The sequence below is a fragment of the Thunnus thynnus genome, chromosome 14 (assembly GCF_963924715.1).
Source record: "Thunnus thynnus chromosome 14, fThuThy2.1, whole genome shotgun sequence".
Classification (NCBI taxonomy): domain Eukaryota; kingdom Metazoa; phylum Chordata; class Actinopteri; order Scombriformes; family Scombridae; genus Thunnus; species Thunnus thynnus.
In genome coordinates, this window is record NC_089530.1 from 22491915 (window position 1) to 22506510 (window position 14596).

Genomic DNA, 14596 nt, shown 5'->3' on the forward strand with positions numbered 1-14596 from the left:
AAGAAATTTGTACACTACTGTTCTGGCAGTCGGATCAGCACCTTGTTAATAATATCAAACATGTTAGTCCTTGTTTCTCCAGATGGTTTAGGGAACTGGACTCAGGGATACAACTTGAGAGGCTTCGAAGCAACATACATGGTTTTCATGAAAACTTTGAGAGTACCAATTATTAGACACCTTAACTCTCCCGCTTGTTAGTGAAGTCCCTGCTGCGTGATATCTAGTTTTGCAATTCTTCACCATATGCTCTCTCTTTAACGATAGGCTGAAACATTCATGTATTTATCTTTCTATCTGGCTTTTTTTTTTTCTTTTTGCGGTCGTTTCTTCCTTGATTTTTGTTCTGTTTTTTTTAATATGGGGTGTGTATGTTTGTAAGTCTGTAGATGTTGTTTGTTGTGTGATGAAAATTAAATGTAGTGGTAATAATAATGATATTGTCAAACATGTTTATCTTACATAATCCCTAATGATTCCTGCTGTGTGCAGTCGAGATCTTACAAATCAATATTAATATCAAAAACACAAGGAGCCTCTGACCTATGGCCCAGTACATGTTTACTACTCAACCCAACATTACCTTACGCGACCTTCTTCAGCTCTCAGTAAAGAGAGTACAACCCACGCTGATGTCATTACTCAGCTTTGCTCAGTTTCAGTTCAAATATTACAGCTCAGTATAATCTCACTCTTGTCAAGTGTTTGACATTTGAAGTGTATTGTAAAAAATAACTCAGGAAAATAAAAAAAATGCTCCTACAGTTCACAGAGTACAGTTTAAGACTTTTTTTAAGATACGTTTTTGATTCCACATAGACAGCTATTTAATACCTGTTTTACAGTCGTGCTGTCCAGAGTATGAAAGTATGATGGAAGACTAGCAGACCTTGAATTATTTATAATTATATCACATTTTTTTCAGTACTCCCCAGTAGTATACAACAATAATTTCTAATGATAGAGTTAAATTAATTTAACCTGGACCCAGAAAATGGATGAATGAAAACCAATTGAAAAATGATTTGAATTTATTAATTCAAGTTTTTGCTAAAATGTGCACTTTTTTATTGTAAGTTGAGCTACTGCAGCTAGCAGTAGTGACAGTGTTTGCTACCGGTCTGCTGTTGCTGACTGAAACCTCACAAAAAAGGATTAAAGAGCTTCCTGCAGCATAACCCACTGTCAAAATAATCCTACTCTCAGTTTACAAGTGTGTGACTTCTCCTGACAGTTATCTCTTTAAAAAGTGATAACTAATATTAAGGTCTATGGCAGGCAAGAGAAAATGTTTAAGACTTTTTAATACCTTCTTTTTTTTTTTTTTTAGAAAACTGAATCCAATGCATTTTAAACCTTTACAAGACCTGCAGATACTCTGTATTTCTTTAGTGGGTGTCTGTAAACATCCTTTCTCAGTGAAACCCTGCACACACACCAGTATGACCACAGTTGTAACTGGGACAACAGAGTCTATGTGCCTTGCTCAAGGACAGAAACAGGGCGTTTCCCATTCAGACTTCCTGTTTCATCAGCTGATCTATTGTTTGAGTTTCTAAGGATGTCCAAGACGTGAACTCAAGTCAGTTCAAATCAATTGTAATTTATGCAGCATCTTTCATAGGAAATTAGACTCAGTAAAGTGTAACTGTGGCTGCAATACAATGTCTCTATTGTGAGATGGGACTGTATAATGGATGACTTTAGGTAGAGGTTATAGTAGGTGATCCAGACCTTAGTGTCACCATTTAATGTGAGAATAATATGGGTAGTGTAGCTCTGTAGCAGCCATTTGCTAAATTTTCTAATTTTTTACCTCTGTACTGCATCCATAATATGTCTTGTGGAGCAAATGACAGGATCAAAAAAATGTTAAGGTCCTGTAGCCAAAATGCAAATAAGTAAATAAAAATAATTAGAATTAAATCGGGTGGTTTAATTTGAACTTTAGCGAGGAGTTGAAACATTGAGAGAAAACTCTGTTGCACTGTAAAGTAGAATGACTTCGCAACATCCATTCAGTGCAGTGATATTTTAAAGAAGCTTCATGGATCCCTTACTGTAAATGTAGCATGCTAGCACCTGTGAGCTATTTTAATAATATGGAAATGCCCTACACATGTTTTATATATATATATATATATATAGAGGCCAGTTTGCAAAAGATATGCTCAGTTGAACTGGTGGTAGATCATTGGGTTATTTTTTCACTGCAGCTGCCAGCAAACAAGCACAAACAAACCACTCAAACTGCAAACTTCTCATTAACACCAAACAGCAAATCTTTTGCCACATTCTCCGCCCGTTTTCTCTCCTCCTTCCACTCCCTCTGCTTTCCTCTCTACTGTTGACTCAACTCTTCTCGTGCTGGATGACTGACAGTGAGTGCAACTGCAGCCGCTCAGATTAATTAGTGAAAGTGGAGAACATCCATTCATCACAAAGTCCTGATGATCAGTAAGCGTCATAGCGTCAGACTGGGGGAGCTGTGACCCCTGGCAGCTCATACGTTATTTTGTGTGTGTGTGTGTGTATGTAAATGGATTTTTGGGAGCTTTATAAATTGTAGAGAGACTGCCTGGCAACAGAGGTGTGCCAAGAACTATAAATCAACTGACAAAGTATTTAAAAAAAAACTGAGAGTGAGTTGAAAGTACAGCAAACACGGGACTTTTGTCAAGGTTAGATGATTATTGTATTTACTGAGAGGGTTACCAGATGTAGCCCTTTTTTATTTAGTATAAAGAAGAGAAATAAAGTGACATTAAATGAAAAGCAAGACACACATAAACTTCACTCTGATTATGTAACTGTGATTATTGCCTTGGCTGGAGTTCACTGTTCTCACAGTAACATATCTAGAGTTCTCTTGACTCGACTGGGTTTAATAAAGACCAGTCGCAACATGTTTACACCTTCATCACAGTTTTAAGTGTTATCAAGTTGCCCGTGTGTCTAAAGACGACAGTTGCTCGTGGTGTGCTGTTAGTTTATTGGAACACATGTCAGATGTAAGATGTATTGGTATGTTTCATCTCACGTTTGTCTTACTCACCGTTGGAAGTTGTCACGTCAATGCGTGCATGTAGACAATACCATTGAATGTGATCAATTACTGCTTTCGTCAGCCCAGTGACTCACATTTTGTGGGGTTACAGGTTTAAAGGACCAGTACACCTTTGCTTGACACAGAGCTCCAAGGTGGAGCTGTAATTAAATAAGAAGACCACTGATGATTAAGAAAACGGTTTGGACTGTATGTTTGCCAGCTATAGACCCCATTTACACTTTGAATTAACATGCAATCTGTATCTGGATATTCTACTTGTATAAATAAAAATGTATTGGATCTCAGCCAGGTGTAAATGCAATCTGTACAGCATGACCGTACTCACAAAAAGAAAATCCACACGGCAACTTGAAAGGTCCAAAATCTGCCTCTTCCTGCCAGCGCAAGCAAGCTGGGCAAAAGCTACAAGTAGTAATGGTAGCAGTAGTCTTCTCTTGCAAAAAAAAAAAGCTTGGTAACTGCAAAGGCTCATGCAGATGTCATTATCCAGATAATGTATCCAGATGCAGATCACATGTCAACACCAACCTTTTTCTAGAAATCCACACACCCAAAGTGTTTTGTGTGCGCAGGGTGCAGTTTGAGGGCATAACTTCATTTTATTCAAAATGCGAGGACTGAAATATGTTCTATACTTAAAAAATGAAAAAAGTTGATTAATAGGATTACAGGAATTTCAGGAGTTTCATATTATACCAAATGAGTTTACAAAATGAAACCATTGACAATATGTCTGCCTTCCGCAGTCTGTCAGTACAGTAGGTGGGGGCTTAGTTAGAGGAGTCCTTCACTAAGATGGAGTATACAGTACACATCAGCCCTCAAGATATGAAAGTAGAAGTCCAACGGCGATGATATTTAATTAACTGACTCACTTCAGTGTGTTTGCGTGAGAGCCTGCATGCATCTGTGTGTTCACTGAGTGGAAACTTAAAGTGCAGCATGACTGTTTCCAGTTGTCTTCCCTGTTCAGTCCTGACACGGCTGCTTGGCCAAACACACATACACACACACACACACACACACAAAGTAGCAGACGTCCATTTTCCCTCTTAAAACTCCTGTGTAAAAGAGCCTCTATTCCTAGATTTGTTTTGACAGCTGTGTGTGTGTTTGTGTGTCTGTGTGTGTGTGTGTGTGTGTGTGAGAGCACATCACAATTTGTGGCAAATGTCCCACCTCTATCGTCCATGGGCCAGATGCACAAACGATGTGCACACACAAAAACCATGCATACGCCATTTCCTGCACATAAGCTGGTATTTATAAACACAGCATGTGCGGTAAGTCTGTGCGCACCTCACCTTCAGACCAGGCGTACATGTTTTTCTGGAGCGATCTGAGGCTGATATGATGAGGTGGAGATGAAATGTAAGATAAGAGAAGGAATCTTTTAATCTTCTAAAACATTAAGTTCACAACCAGCTGCAGTGACTGTGTGATTTTTTTTTTTTTTTTTTTGCGTTTACACAGAGATCTGTAAAATGCCAGTAAAAGACACATTTACAAACATAATATTGGTTAATCATTTTTGTGATTCATTTTATTATTCTTTTAATTTACATAGGAGTCAACATTGTATTTTGCTGTTAATATTCTTCTTATTGTGTCCTTAGTTGTGTCGGTGTAAAGTCGGTTTAGGAGCGCTACAAGCTAATCATTGATTTAAATTTCTGAGATATCACTGCTGACGATGGTTTACAGGTCCATGTGATGAATTAATGATATGGATGCTATAAAGAGCTGCATGGCCGTGCGTAATGACAGCTGTTCTGGCGCCGGTGAAACACAATCTGTGAAACTGCACATCTTCTTTCTCCTTTGTTTCATTGACAGGTGCACAGACTGATGGAGCCGACAGCATATTAATATGAAAACAGCTGGTTAAGGGTGGGGTCTTCATCCATTTATGGATAATCGTGGGAGTGGAAGCCACTCCCACAATGACTGACATTTATAAAACACAACCTTGCCTACGCACAGCTTTGTAAATCCTACGAAAAGAATATGTATGCATATTTCTGGCTTTGTGTGTGCACGCAGTTTTAATCATGAATCTACACAAATTTATGCATCTGGCCTTGGTCTCCAGCTCAGCCATTTTATCTCTACATTCATCTCTCCAGTCAGCAAATGAACTCCTTCTCCCGTGAAATGTAAGATAAAGAGCTGCTTAAACGGGAAAGTAAATAACTCACTGTTACTCTAAACTGATTTGTTTTGTCCTGACTAATTTGTCCACCTCAAACAATAGGTTCACATTTTTTCAAGGCTATCTTAATACTGTACTCACATGTGCATATTGGCCTCTTTCACAGCAGACATTTTGACTTGTCATAGTAGGAAAAGCACAGGTGTTAATAATGATATTAAATCAAAGTCAATTCTGCCATATATATACAGGACATAGAGGATTGAAGTGCTGTGTCTCTCAGACCCCGGTGTTGGCATATACAAGTACTAAAACACAACAACAAGGGTTTAAAAATACTAGGATAAAACAAAATACTAAAATAATTTAGTTTTTAAATATTTACAAGTTAAGCTAAGCTGGGGGTTGGGGCGGGGGGGCCGATTAAACAAGGTGCAGATCAAGAACAAAAAACAGTAATGATTGATGAAGTACAGTGCAAATAAGACAAATATACTGCATAAAGCTTAAAGATGTGCAAATAATATGCCATCCACAGGATGAGTAATTAGCAGCAGTTTGTAGTGTTATGTACAAAGTGGCTAGTGCTGAGTGTAGGTGTGTGTGTGTGCATATAAAGTAGTCTTATGGCTGGTGCTGTTGGAAGTGTAGGGGATGGGATGGGTAAGATACAGTCCAGACTTTTTGGAGGCAGAAGAGATAGCTCTGTTCTATTTAAGTGTCCCAGCGAGTGAGTCGTGACAGTGAGCCATCATGCACAATAGCAGGACTCTGAAACTGAAGAAGCTAAATAGAACATTGTTCATTTTAGTGTTTACACCTCTGACATGTCAACTTGTCTACCAGCCTATGAAAGAGTTATTGGTAGTTGTATGTAACATGTAAGACAGTAACATGAGACACTAATAATAAAAAAAATATTTATATAAATATAATAGGTTGTGGGGTAAAGTAAGAGCATGAGGACAGCTTCTCGAATGTGTTTACTTTACAGTGGATATGAAGCAGTGAATCAAGTTGACATGATTTACTAAATGGATTTCCACTCTAATCAACAATTATAGAAGAAAGATGACAAATGTAAACGTATAAAAGAAAAAAGAAGCCCTGTTATATCTTTCGTGACAAGGGTGCCAGCATCTTGCGTTACTACGACCTGTGATGTCACAAGGTTGGTTAGTTTGGCTGGGTTCAACAGATAACAGCAGTAGAAAAAGTGAAAGATAGAGATAGCGAAAGATAGATGGTGAAAGATGGAGATAGTGAAAGACAGACAGTGAAAGATTAAGATAGTGAAAGATAAACGCAGAAAGATGGAAACGGAGGAGTAGGAGTAGGAGGAGAAGGAGGAGTTGTCAACCTTTGTAAACCTGTGAGAAAAGTCTACTTGTGAAATTTTGTGAAAGTTTATGAAAATATGTAAATTAAATCTATGGATATTAGTTATATTAGTGATGAGGTTAAACAAAAACACTGAGAAAAACTAAGTGCTTTCGTGTACACCTGCCTACAGATTGAAAGCAAAAAACAGTGTGTGAAATGCAGCGCTAAAAGTTCCCACACTGTGTGTGACATTGAAGTTACCAGTACAAATTTTGACCCTGTTTTTACAGCTGAATCCGACTGGTTCAAACATAGTCAATATGTCCAATCAGAGGGCAGATGGTTCTGTTGCGATCATTCCCCTGCAGGTCTAGAAAGATCTAGTCGATTTTTAAGATGGACGACAGTGCAGACTGTCCTGCGACACAGGTGGGTTTAATTGTACTTGAGGATGCTGTAGATAGTAATGGTAAACATTTAATGTGTTGTGTATTTAGCTGATAGCTATTTACTATATTTCAAGCTGAAGGGAAAAAAAAAAATCAAAACTTTTTTTCTACTCCACGTAAATCATAAACCGTTGAATACAAAAACGACTCATCAAAATTGTTGAGAACTGTAAATGTTATTGTGCTTTTTATCCAGAAAAACCACAGCTTCCCCATTTACTTGTATTTGTAGGCCAGTCTTGCCTGGTCCGATATGGCGGTGACGTTGACGTATCACAGCAGCAGGCCGAAGCAGTCAATATGGCATCTACGTATATCAAACCCCCAGGAAGTGCGCCAGGCTTTGAAGGCAATTTGACATAGTGGCCAAACCGTGTAATTACAACTTCCGGGTCCAACAGGGGCCCAAAAAGCATTTTACCAGCACACAATCATGGGAAAAGGAGTGGCTGTAAAATGGTGGATACATTTTTTTGAGCGTCACAACAGCCACAAAATGACTCGTTTCACTATCAGAATTTCCCCATTGAAGTTAGCAGAAGGTTAAACTGGAAGTTAGCCGGCTCGGCTGGCAGAAGTCTCTGGTGTGCAAGCGGTTGGGAGGCAGGTACTAAGACATTAACTATGCTCATACCAATCAAACAGTATTCACAAACATCTGTCACAGAAACATAGCTATTTGATATCATTATCATTAACTGCATGTTAGCCTAAAGTTTCACAGAGTCTCTCTCTCATTGACACATCTTTCACTCCAAACAGCAGTACTCATGAACACCTCTAACCCCTTCCCCCCACTCCGACATACAGTCTGACACACGTCCCCTAGCCTAAAGATTACCATAGCATCTCTGCAGCATAGGATTCATGTTTACGCCCCCCCCAATAAATGAAACATGGAAATCCCCCCCCTAATATTTATAATTGACTGGACATTAGATTCCAAAAACAGGAAAAAAGTGTTGCACACTCTGGTTCCATATTTATTTCTCTTTTATTTGAATGATGTTTCAGCCCTCAAGCCTTTCAACAATCGGGATTGTTGATCTTGGGGAAGGCCTGAGGGCTGAAACATTATCCAAATAATGGAGAAATACATATGGAACCAGCTTTTTTCCTGCTTTTGAGTCTGCTTCCAGTGATCAGCACCTCACTACAACCCTTGGTGTGTATTACTTTTCAATTATATATGGACATCAGATTCCCCCAAAAATCTGAAACAAAGTTAATTTGCCCCCTCAATATTAAATATTAAAGAGTTAAACCGACTCCAAAACACACTGGATGTGTATCATTCACAGAAAACCTGCTGCGGCTCGTTTTTGTTCATGTCAGCCAGCAACAGTGAACACAGCAGCTGTGAGCGCAGTGCCAAAGCTTTGGGTCCGTCCTGTAGGTCCTGCGGGTTGCAACTGCTTCAGTGCTGAATTTTTTTTGAGCCGAGCACCACATATTTCTGGTCCTCAAAACTGGTATTTTAATTTAACAGAGCGGAACCTAACATGGAGCATCAGAGGGAGGGAGGGGGGATATGGTGCTGCACATAAGACGCATACATGCCATGGATGTATTACAGGCAGTAAAGTTACTTTTTACAGTGAGTGGAGCGGTTTCTGCAGCTGTCTCCAGTGTTTCAGGCTTTTCTCCACCTTTCAGCACAGAGATTGGTCCATAATGAAAATTGCAGAGTGCACAAATGCCACAGTTTTGTGGCTTTAGTCAGCAGAGGTGTGTACACACAGAGCTCATCACCAACTGTATTTTGCTTCTTTTACTTCTCTATAGTATCACATCTACTGTATTACATATACTATTGAAATGTCCATCAGAATACAGCTATTAATGTGACTCTGGCAGATCTGAAAAGTGTTTCATGAATGTATGAATCTTACAATAATGTCGTTCAGATGTCACTGAATGTAATCCGGGATTTTGCAGAAACATCAGTACTGATGTTCTGTTTGTTGTCCACATCTGGCTGCATCAGATTCTTTCCTTTGACTTCATTAAATGCCTGCAGCATCACACAGCAGCAGAAACGATAAACATTTTTAATTTGAGAGTGACGTGTGCATTTACACAGGTGGCACAGCAGCAGTAGCTTTGATCAGGATCTAACAGTAATTAATGCTTTGTATTTAATGTTCAGTGCTAAACATCCGATAGGTCAGCTGTTACGTACTGACTCCACTGCTGGTTTCCCACGTCATATCGGCTGGAATGCATATATGCAACAGGACTTATCACAGGCTCAACAGGCCTTTCAAGTTCATCCTCCTCTGTTTCCAAACAAGTGTGTGTCCAACTTGGTTCAGAAATGCTTCACTGTCGTCACCTGTCAACGGAACCAACCAACCCTGTTACATAGGCAATGATGTCACTCCAAAATGGTGACTCACTAGCTAGTTAGCTTGGTAGAAATTAGGAAAATAAATTTGTCATATCTGTGGTTTAAACAACTTTTTAAATTCATTTCATGTCCCCTTCAAAGTCGACTGCAACAGTAGGACAACAGCACACTAACAACAAACATGATACATCACTTCAATGTTTTTATGCCGTAAAATAGAAAACATATACTCTGTAATTACATTAATTAAATTATGTAAATCGCCCCAATAAAAATAAGGTGATATACAAAATCTTCCTAAAATAAATTCAGAAAAAAAATACTAATAGCCAGTTTATTAGGGACACCTAAGTACAACTAATGCAGTTTAATATTACTATATAATTCCACAGTTATTCCTTTATCAAGGTTATAATTTTGCTGAGAGTGTTTGAGAGTGTTGATTCAACACTATGGCTATCATGGAGACTAATTTGTGTTGCTGTTGAAATGTATTGTGTTATACTGAGAGGTGTTTCTTATATTTTTATATATATTACATAAATCTATACAATATTATTTAAACAGCACCACAACCTGCAGCCTCCGAAATGACTGTGAAGTTAAATCTCTCAAACTGTTTCAACAAAAACTGAACAGTGTAATCTTTATGAAGGTTAGATTTGTTTGATTATAGGTGTATATCTTACTTAACTCATCCACAATAACAGTGATGTTCAGTACAAATGTCAGATGAATCATTTACTCCGAAGAAGAGGACTGCCAGTCAAGTCCCATGCCTTCACCTTTGATCCCCAGCCAATACATACAGCCGGTGATAAGTACTCCGCAGCCTGCTTAACGCTGATGCAGGTTTCCACTTCATCAAAAGGGGCGACAAGACAAAACATTTACTCATCCATCAAACTGGTTAATCTTCTTTCAGCAATAATGAATAGGCTGATTCACCGAGTGGAGAAATCCCACTGCGTAACTCGTGATCTTTAACCGTACTGCAATTTGTATTCACACTTACTACGGTGTGTAGAGTGTTTGAGAAGAGCTTCAGCTGCACAAATGTAAGGGTTAGTTCAAGTTAGCTAAATGGAAAACCCTAAAGGCAAATAAGGAGCACTGGTCAAAATACATAAAATAGATTTTTGGATAAATGTAGAAAGGTATACAAATGACATTATTATTATTTTTTTTTTTTTAGTAAAGTTTTTTTTATTTTTTTTAATTTAATTTTAATGATCTTGAAAGGGGAACAGGCTAACTAACCTACATGCTCAATTAGCCAGTTAGAAATTGGATGGACAGCAAGGTAATTAATTAAACACTAATTAGCTAACAGATATGTTTTGTTGAAAGGTTGCCTTTTTCAGTTAGTTCAGGGATCCAGGATTCACAATATTTGCTATTTTACACTTTGCCTTTTTTAACTACCTTTTTTTTTACTAGTCTGAACAGTGTTGCCATTTCTCATCCAAAGAAACAAGCTAATGGTAGCTTAAAATGGTCATTAGAAGTTACCCATTAGCATGGGATGCTAATTTTCATTGAGTATAATCTTGCATATCTTTATTTGGAGTAGCCCAGTGGAAAACTTTATCATCTGTGTTCTACTTTTGAGTTGGGATTTCTGACAACTATGATGAGATGAGATCAACTTTAATGTCCCGAAGGAAATTTGTCTTGGGCAAAAGTGCTATACAGAGCTGCAATCAAACAATACATGACAATACAATACATGGACAAAAACATACCACACTGACAAGACAATGCAGTGGTGCACTAGTGCAAAAAAAGTGCTGCACACCCCTGCAATCACATAATACATAACAAGACATATACGGTGTAACACAACAAGACAATGAAGCTCTCCCTCCCTTTTTTTTTGATCTCTCTTTCTCTTTTTTTTTTTTTTTTTTTTAACGGTCTCTAGGCTACAGAGGTGAGAAAAATCAGTTTCAAAACAGTTGCAAAGCCACAATTGCCAGCAGTAAAAAAATAAATAAAATAAGAAAAATCCAATATTAACACAATCAATTTAATTTAAAAAAAGGAAGCATTCATTTGTATCTAGTTTCACTGTTAATGAATTGCTACAAATATTTAATACAAGAAAATTGCTAATTTAAATTAAAAATTTATTAAATGCAACATTAACACAAAGATCAGAAAAATAATACTTGCACATTATGTGCAAAGGCAGCTTTAAAGCTTGGATGGGAATTCTTTTAGTACACATCATCAAAAATCATTTTGCCATATATTAGATTTTACACTTACACTATGTTCCAATTTTGATTCAAGGCTCATCAAACTTTTATTCTGATACATTTCAAACCTCAATTTATTGATTATTCACCTGTATTATTGCTTGAGCTGGCAGTCTGGGGATGCTGCTTCACTAACCTACATGCTGTGCACTTATTCTATTATTGGAAATAAACATTAGGACCTAATTCTTTCTGATATTTTACTGATTTGTCTTATTAAATCCACATCTATGTGAAGGCAGGCACGTACAGAGATGAGATGCTGTTGCTGTGAAATATCTACACATAATTGGTTACAAGCTTTTAAAGCATCATGTCAGTTTCTTTTCGATAAATGTACTCCGCAGTGTTTAAAGCTGCCCCGTAAGGGCTAAATGCAGATCCACTTTATCAGGTGGGGAAGACAAAGCACTGAGTCATCTATCAGACCGGTTAATCTGGTCCTGTCCGTTCAGTAAATTATTCATCATAGTTATTTGTCTTTGTCCGGAGTGAAATACATCACTGGAGTGAATGGGCACCTCTGTAAAATCCCCTTTTTCTTGACTGTCTTGTGTAAAGACTTTACTATGTAGACTGTACTTTTTAGGAGTAGCTGATAGTGGTAACAGTTTGAATACTGCTGCAGATGTTTCTTTACTAAACAGTTTGAGCTTCTGGGCTTTGCAATTTTTTTCTAAATCACTAGTGACATTTAAGAATTTATCTCTGAAATATTTGTCTTCACATCATGAGAACCTGATTTCACGCATTGTTGTTGACAGAGATATCTTAATATCTCACTTGTACTGAGGTTAACAAAAAAACAAACATAAAACCAGTCTGAGTGGGAGTGAAACATCTTTTCACAGCGATAATCTTGAGTCTGAAACTAAGTGGTACTCCACTTAAAGGGCAGCCAGGTAATTTCTCTCCTCGGCTCTTAACAGAATGATTAACAGCGTCAAAGATGAGAGATTTCAAACCATCTTGGTGTAAATGGCTACGGTGTGAGGAGAGATGCTGGGTTATAAATGGAAGACTGTAATTTATCTTTTTACACTTTGCACAAGGCCTTTAATCATGCTGTCCATCTATGGTACTTTCATATGGCTAAAGAAATTCATCCTGAGGAGAAAAGCCTGTCAGTTGTGTTTTTAGATGACTGGGGAGATTTGTCTTCAAGCCTGTCGTATGTGTGGGTGGGTGTGTGCATTCACACAAGATAACTCAGTTTTTCGAGTAGTGTAATGTTGCTCTTTTAACCTTTTGTGGATTTTAATTGTGTCTATCACAGACTACAGAATACATTTGTTTGTCTATACACAATGCTGTTTGTAGCACAATGCCAGACAGCCATAGGTTTATTTGTATACTCTTTACCAGAATAAATAAAAAAGATATGAGCCACACGTAGAGAGAGCATGTATTATGAACTATAATTATGACCATGTTGCGCAAAATGTAACCACAACTAGACATTAAAAATGCATTTAAAGTGCTGCAGCCTTTGCAGGAAAGTAGGAGTATATGCATGTGGTCACAAGGGCTAACTGTAGGTCATGTCTTTAGATTATTTAAAAAGACTGTTTAAAAAATGAACACAGCATATGATGAGTGATATTCTGTGACCAAAACTGTGCAAAAAGCAAACATATACTTTGTTTTATCCACAGTCAAACCATCTGACATGTGTTGTCTTTACATGGCAGTCACTATAAGATTTCCAGAATATCATCTGCTAAAAGCCTAAAGTGTAAATATCTGCAAACAGCCTTCTGTCTCATCCTTTCCAATGATGCGCAGAGCTGTGGGGAGGAGGTCGTATTGTTTGTTGTGGAGCCAAAAATGTAAGGCAAAGCCTCAAAGTAAAATATTCTGCTTTAATCTGTTTATACTGCGCAGACAGAGTCCATCATGACTAAACAAAGTGTGGTCAAATCAAAGTGACCCTAATTATTAGTCTTTTAAGTGAATCTGACGCTGTAAATTATGTTCATGTAAACTATGGTTTCAGGAATTTTAATTGACATGGGGGTTATTCTGTCAGGCCTCATTTAACTTTGTTCTGTCTATCAAAAAACACATGTAGCAAGTTTAGTGTAGAAAGTTCAAAGTAAATAGATGAAAAGCAATCTATAAATAAAAGAGCTGGCATCACAGGAGTGTTACAGATTAAATGGTTTCAGGCTCTGCAGTAAATTTAACAGGAGAATATTTAAACTATCATGAGACTGTATGTATGTGTGTAATGAATCCTTGACAGAAGGAGCCGACGATGATGTTCAAACTGTGGAAAACAAATTGAGACATTCTTATCGGTTTCACCAGAGTGTCGCAGACTGTGTGTTGACGTGGCTAACGTCGTCCATTTCCTCTGCAGGGAGTGTGTTTTTGTGCAGGTGACTCAGGCGGTCTCCAAACATTCTCACTTCCTGTCAGTGCTCTCAAGGCAATGAGAGTGCAGGAATTGTGTTGCTTCACATACTTTTCTACATTCCTTTTTTTTTTTTTTTTTACATTTAGATTAATAGCTTAATGTTCAATGTGTCAGCTGTGCATGTAGCCTCAGATACAGTGGTGGTGAACGAGATTTTTTCTCACAAAATAATAATGGGTGCAGCTTTTCATTTTCTTTCTTGTGGTGTAAAGATTTCACTTTTGATTTCTACAAAATAGATAGTTGAAAAGTGAATATAGATATGCTATATACATTTCTAAGGTCTATCTATTTGTTCTTATGTTATGATTTTGTTATCAAGATCATTTACAACACTCAGGTCAACTATTTTATTTCAGCTCTCATGTAAAGTTTGTCAGAATATACTAATGCACTTCTGTTTTTTTTTTTTTTTTTTAAACATTTGTGCCTAAATGTATTTTCTCTTATTGCATTTGTGAACAAAATGTTGAAGGAAAAAGAAATAAGATTAAGGATTTAATAAGAGCGAGAAGATCATCTCTGGATTGTAACTTGGTGTGTATTTTTAGTCTACATCAGCCCAACATTTC

At 37.5% G+C, this 14596-nt stretch overlaps 1 long non-coding RNA gene across 9 annotated transcripts in view; it reads left to right on the forward strand.

Annotated features, from left to right (window-relative positions):
* LOC137197283 (uncharacterized) overlaps positions 1-14596 on the forward strand; it is a 98792-nt gene that overhangs the window by 74900 nt on the left and 9296 nt on the right. The gene's annotated exons all lie outside the window — the stretch shown is intronic.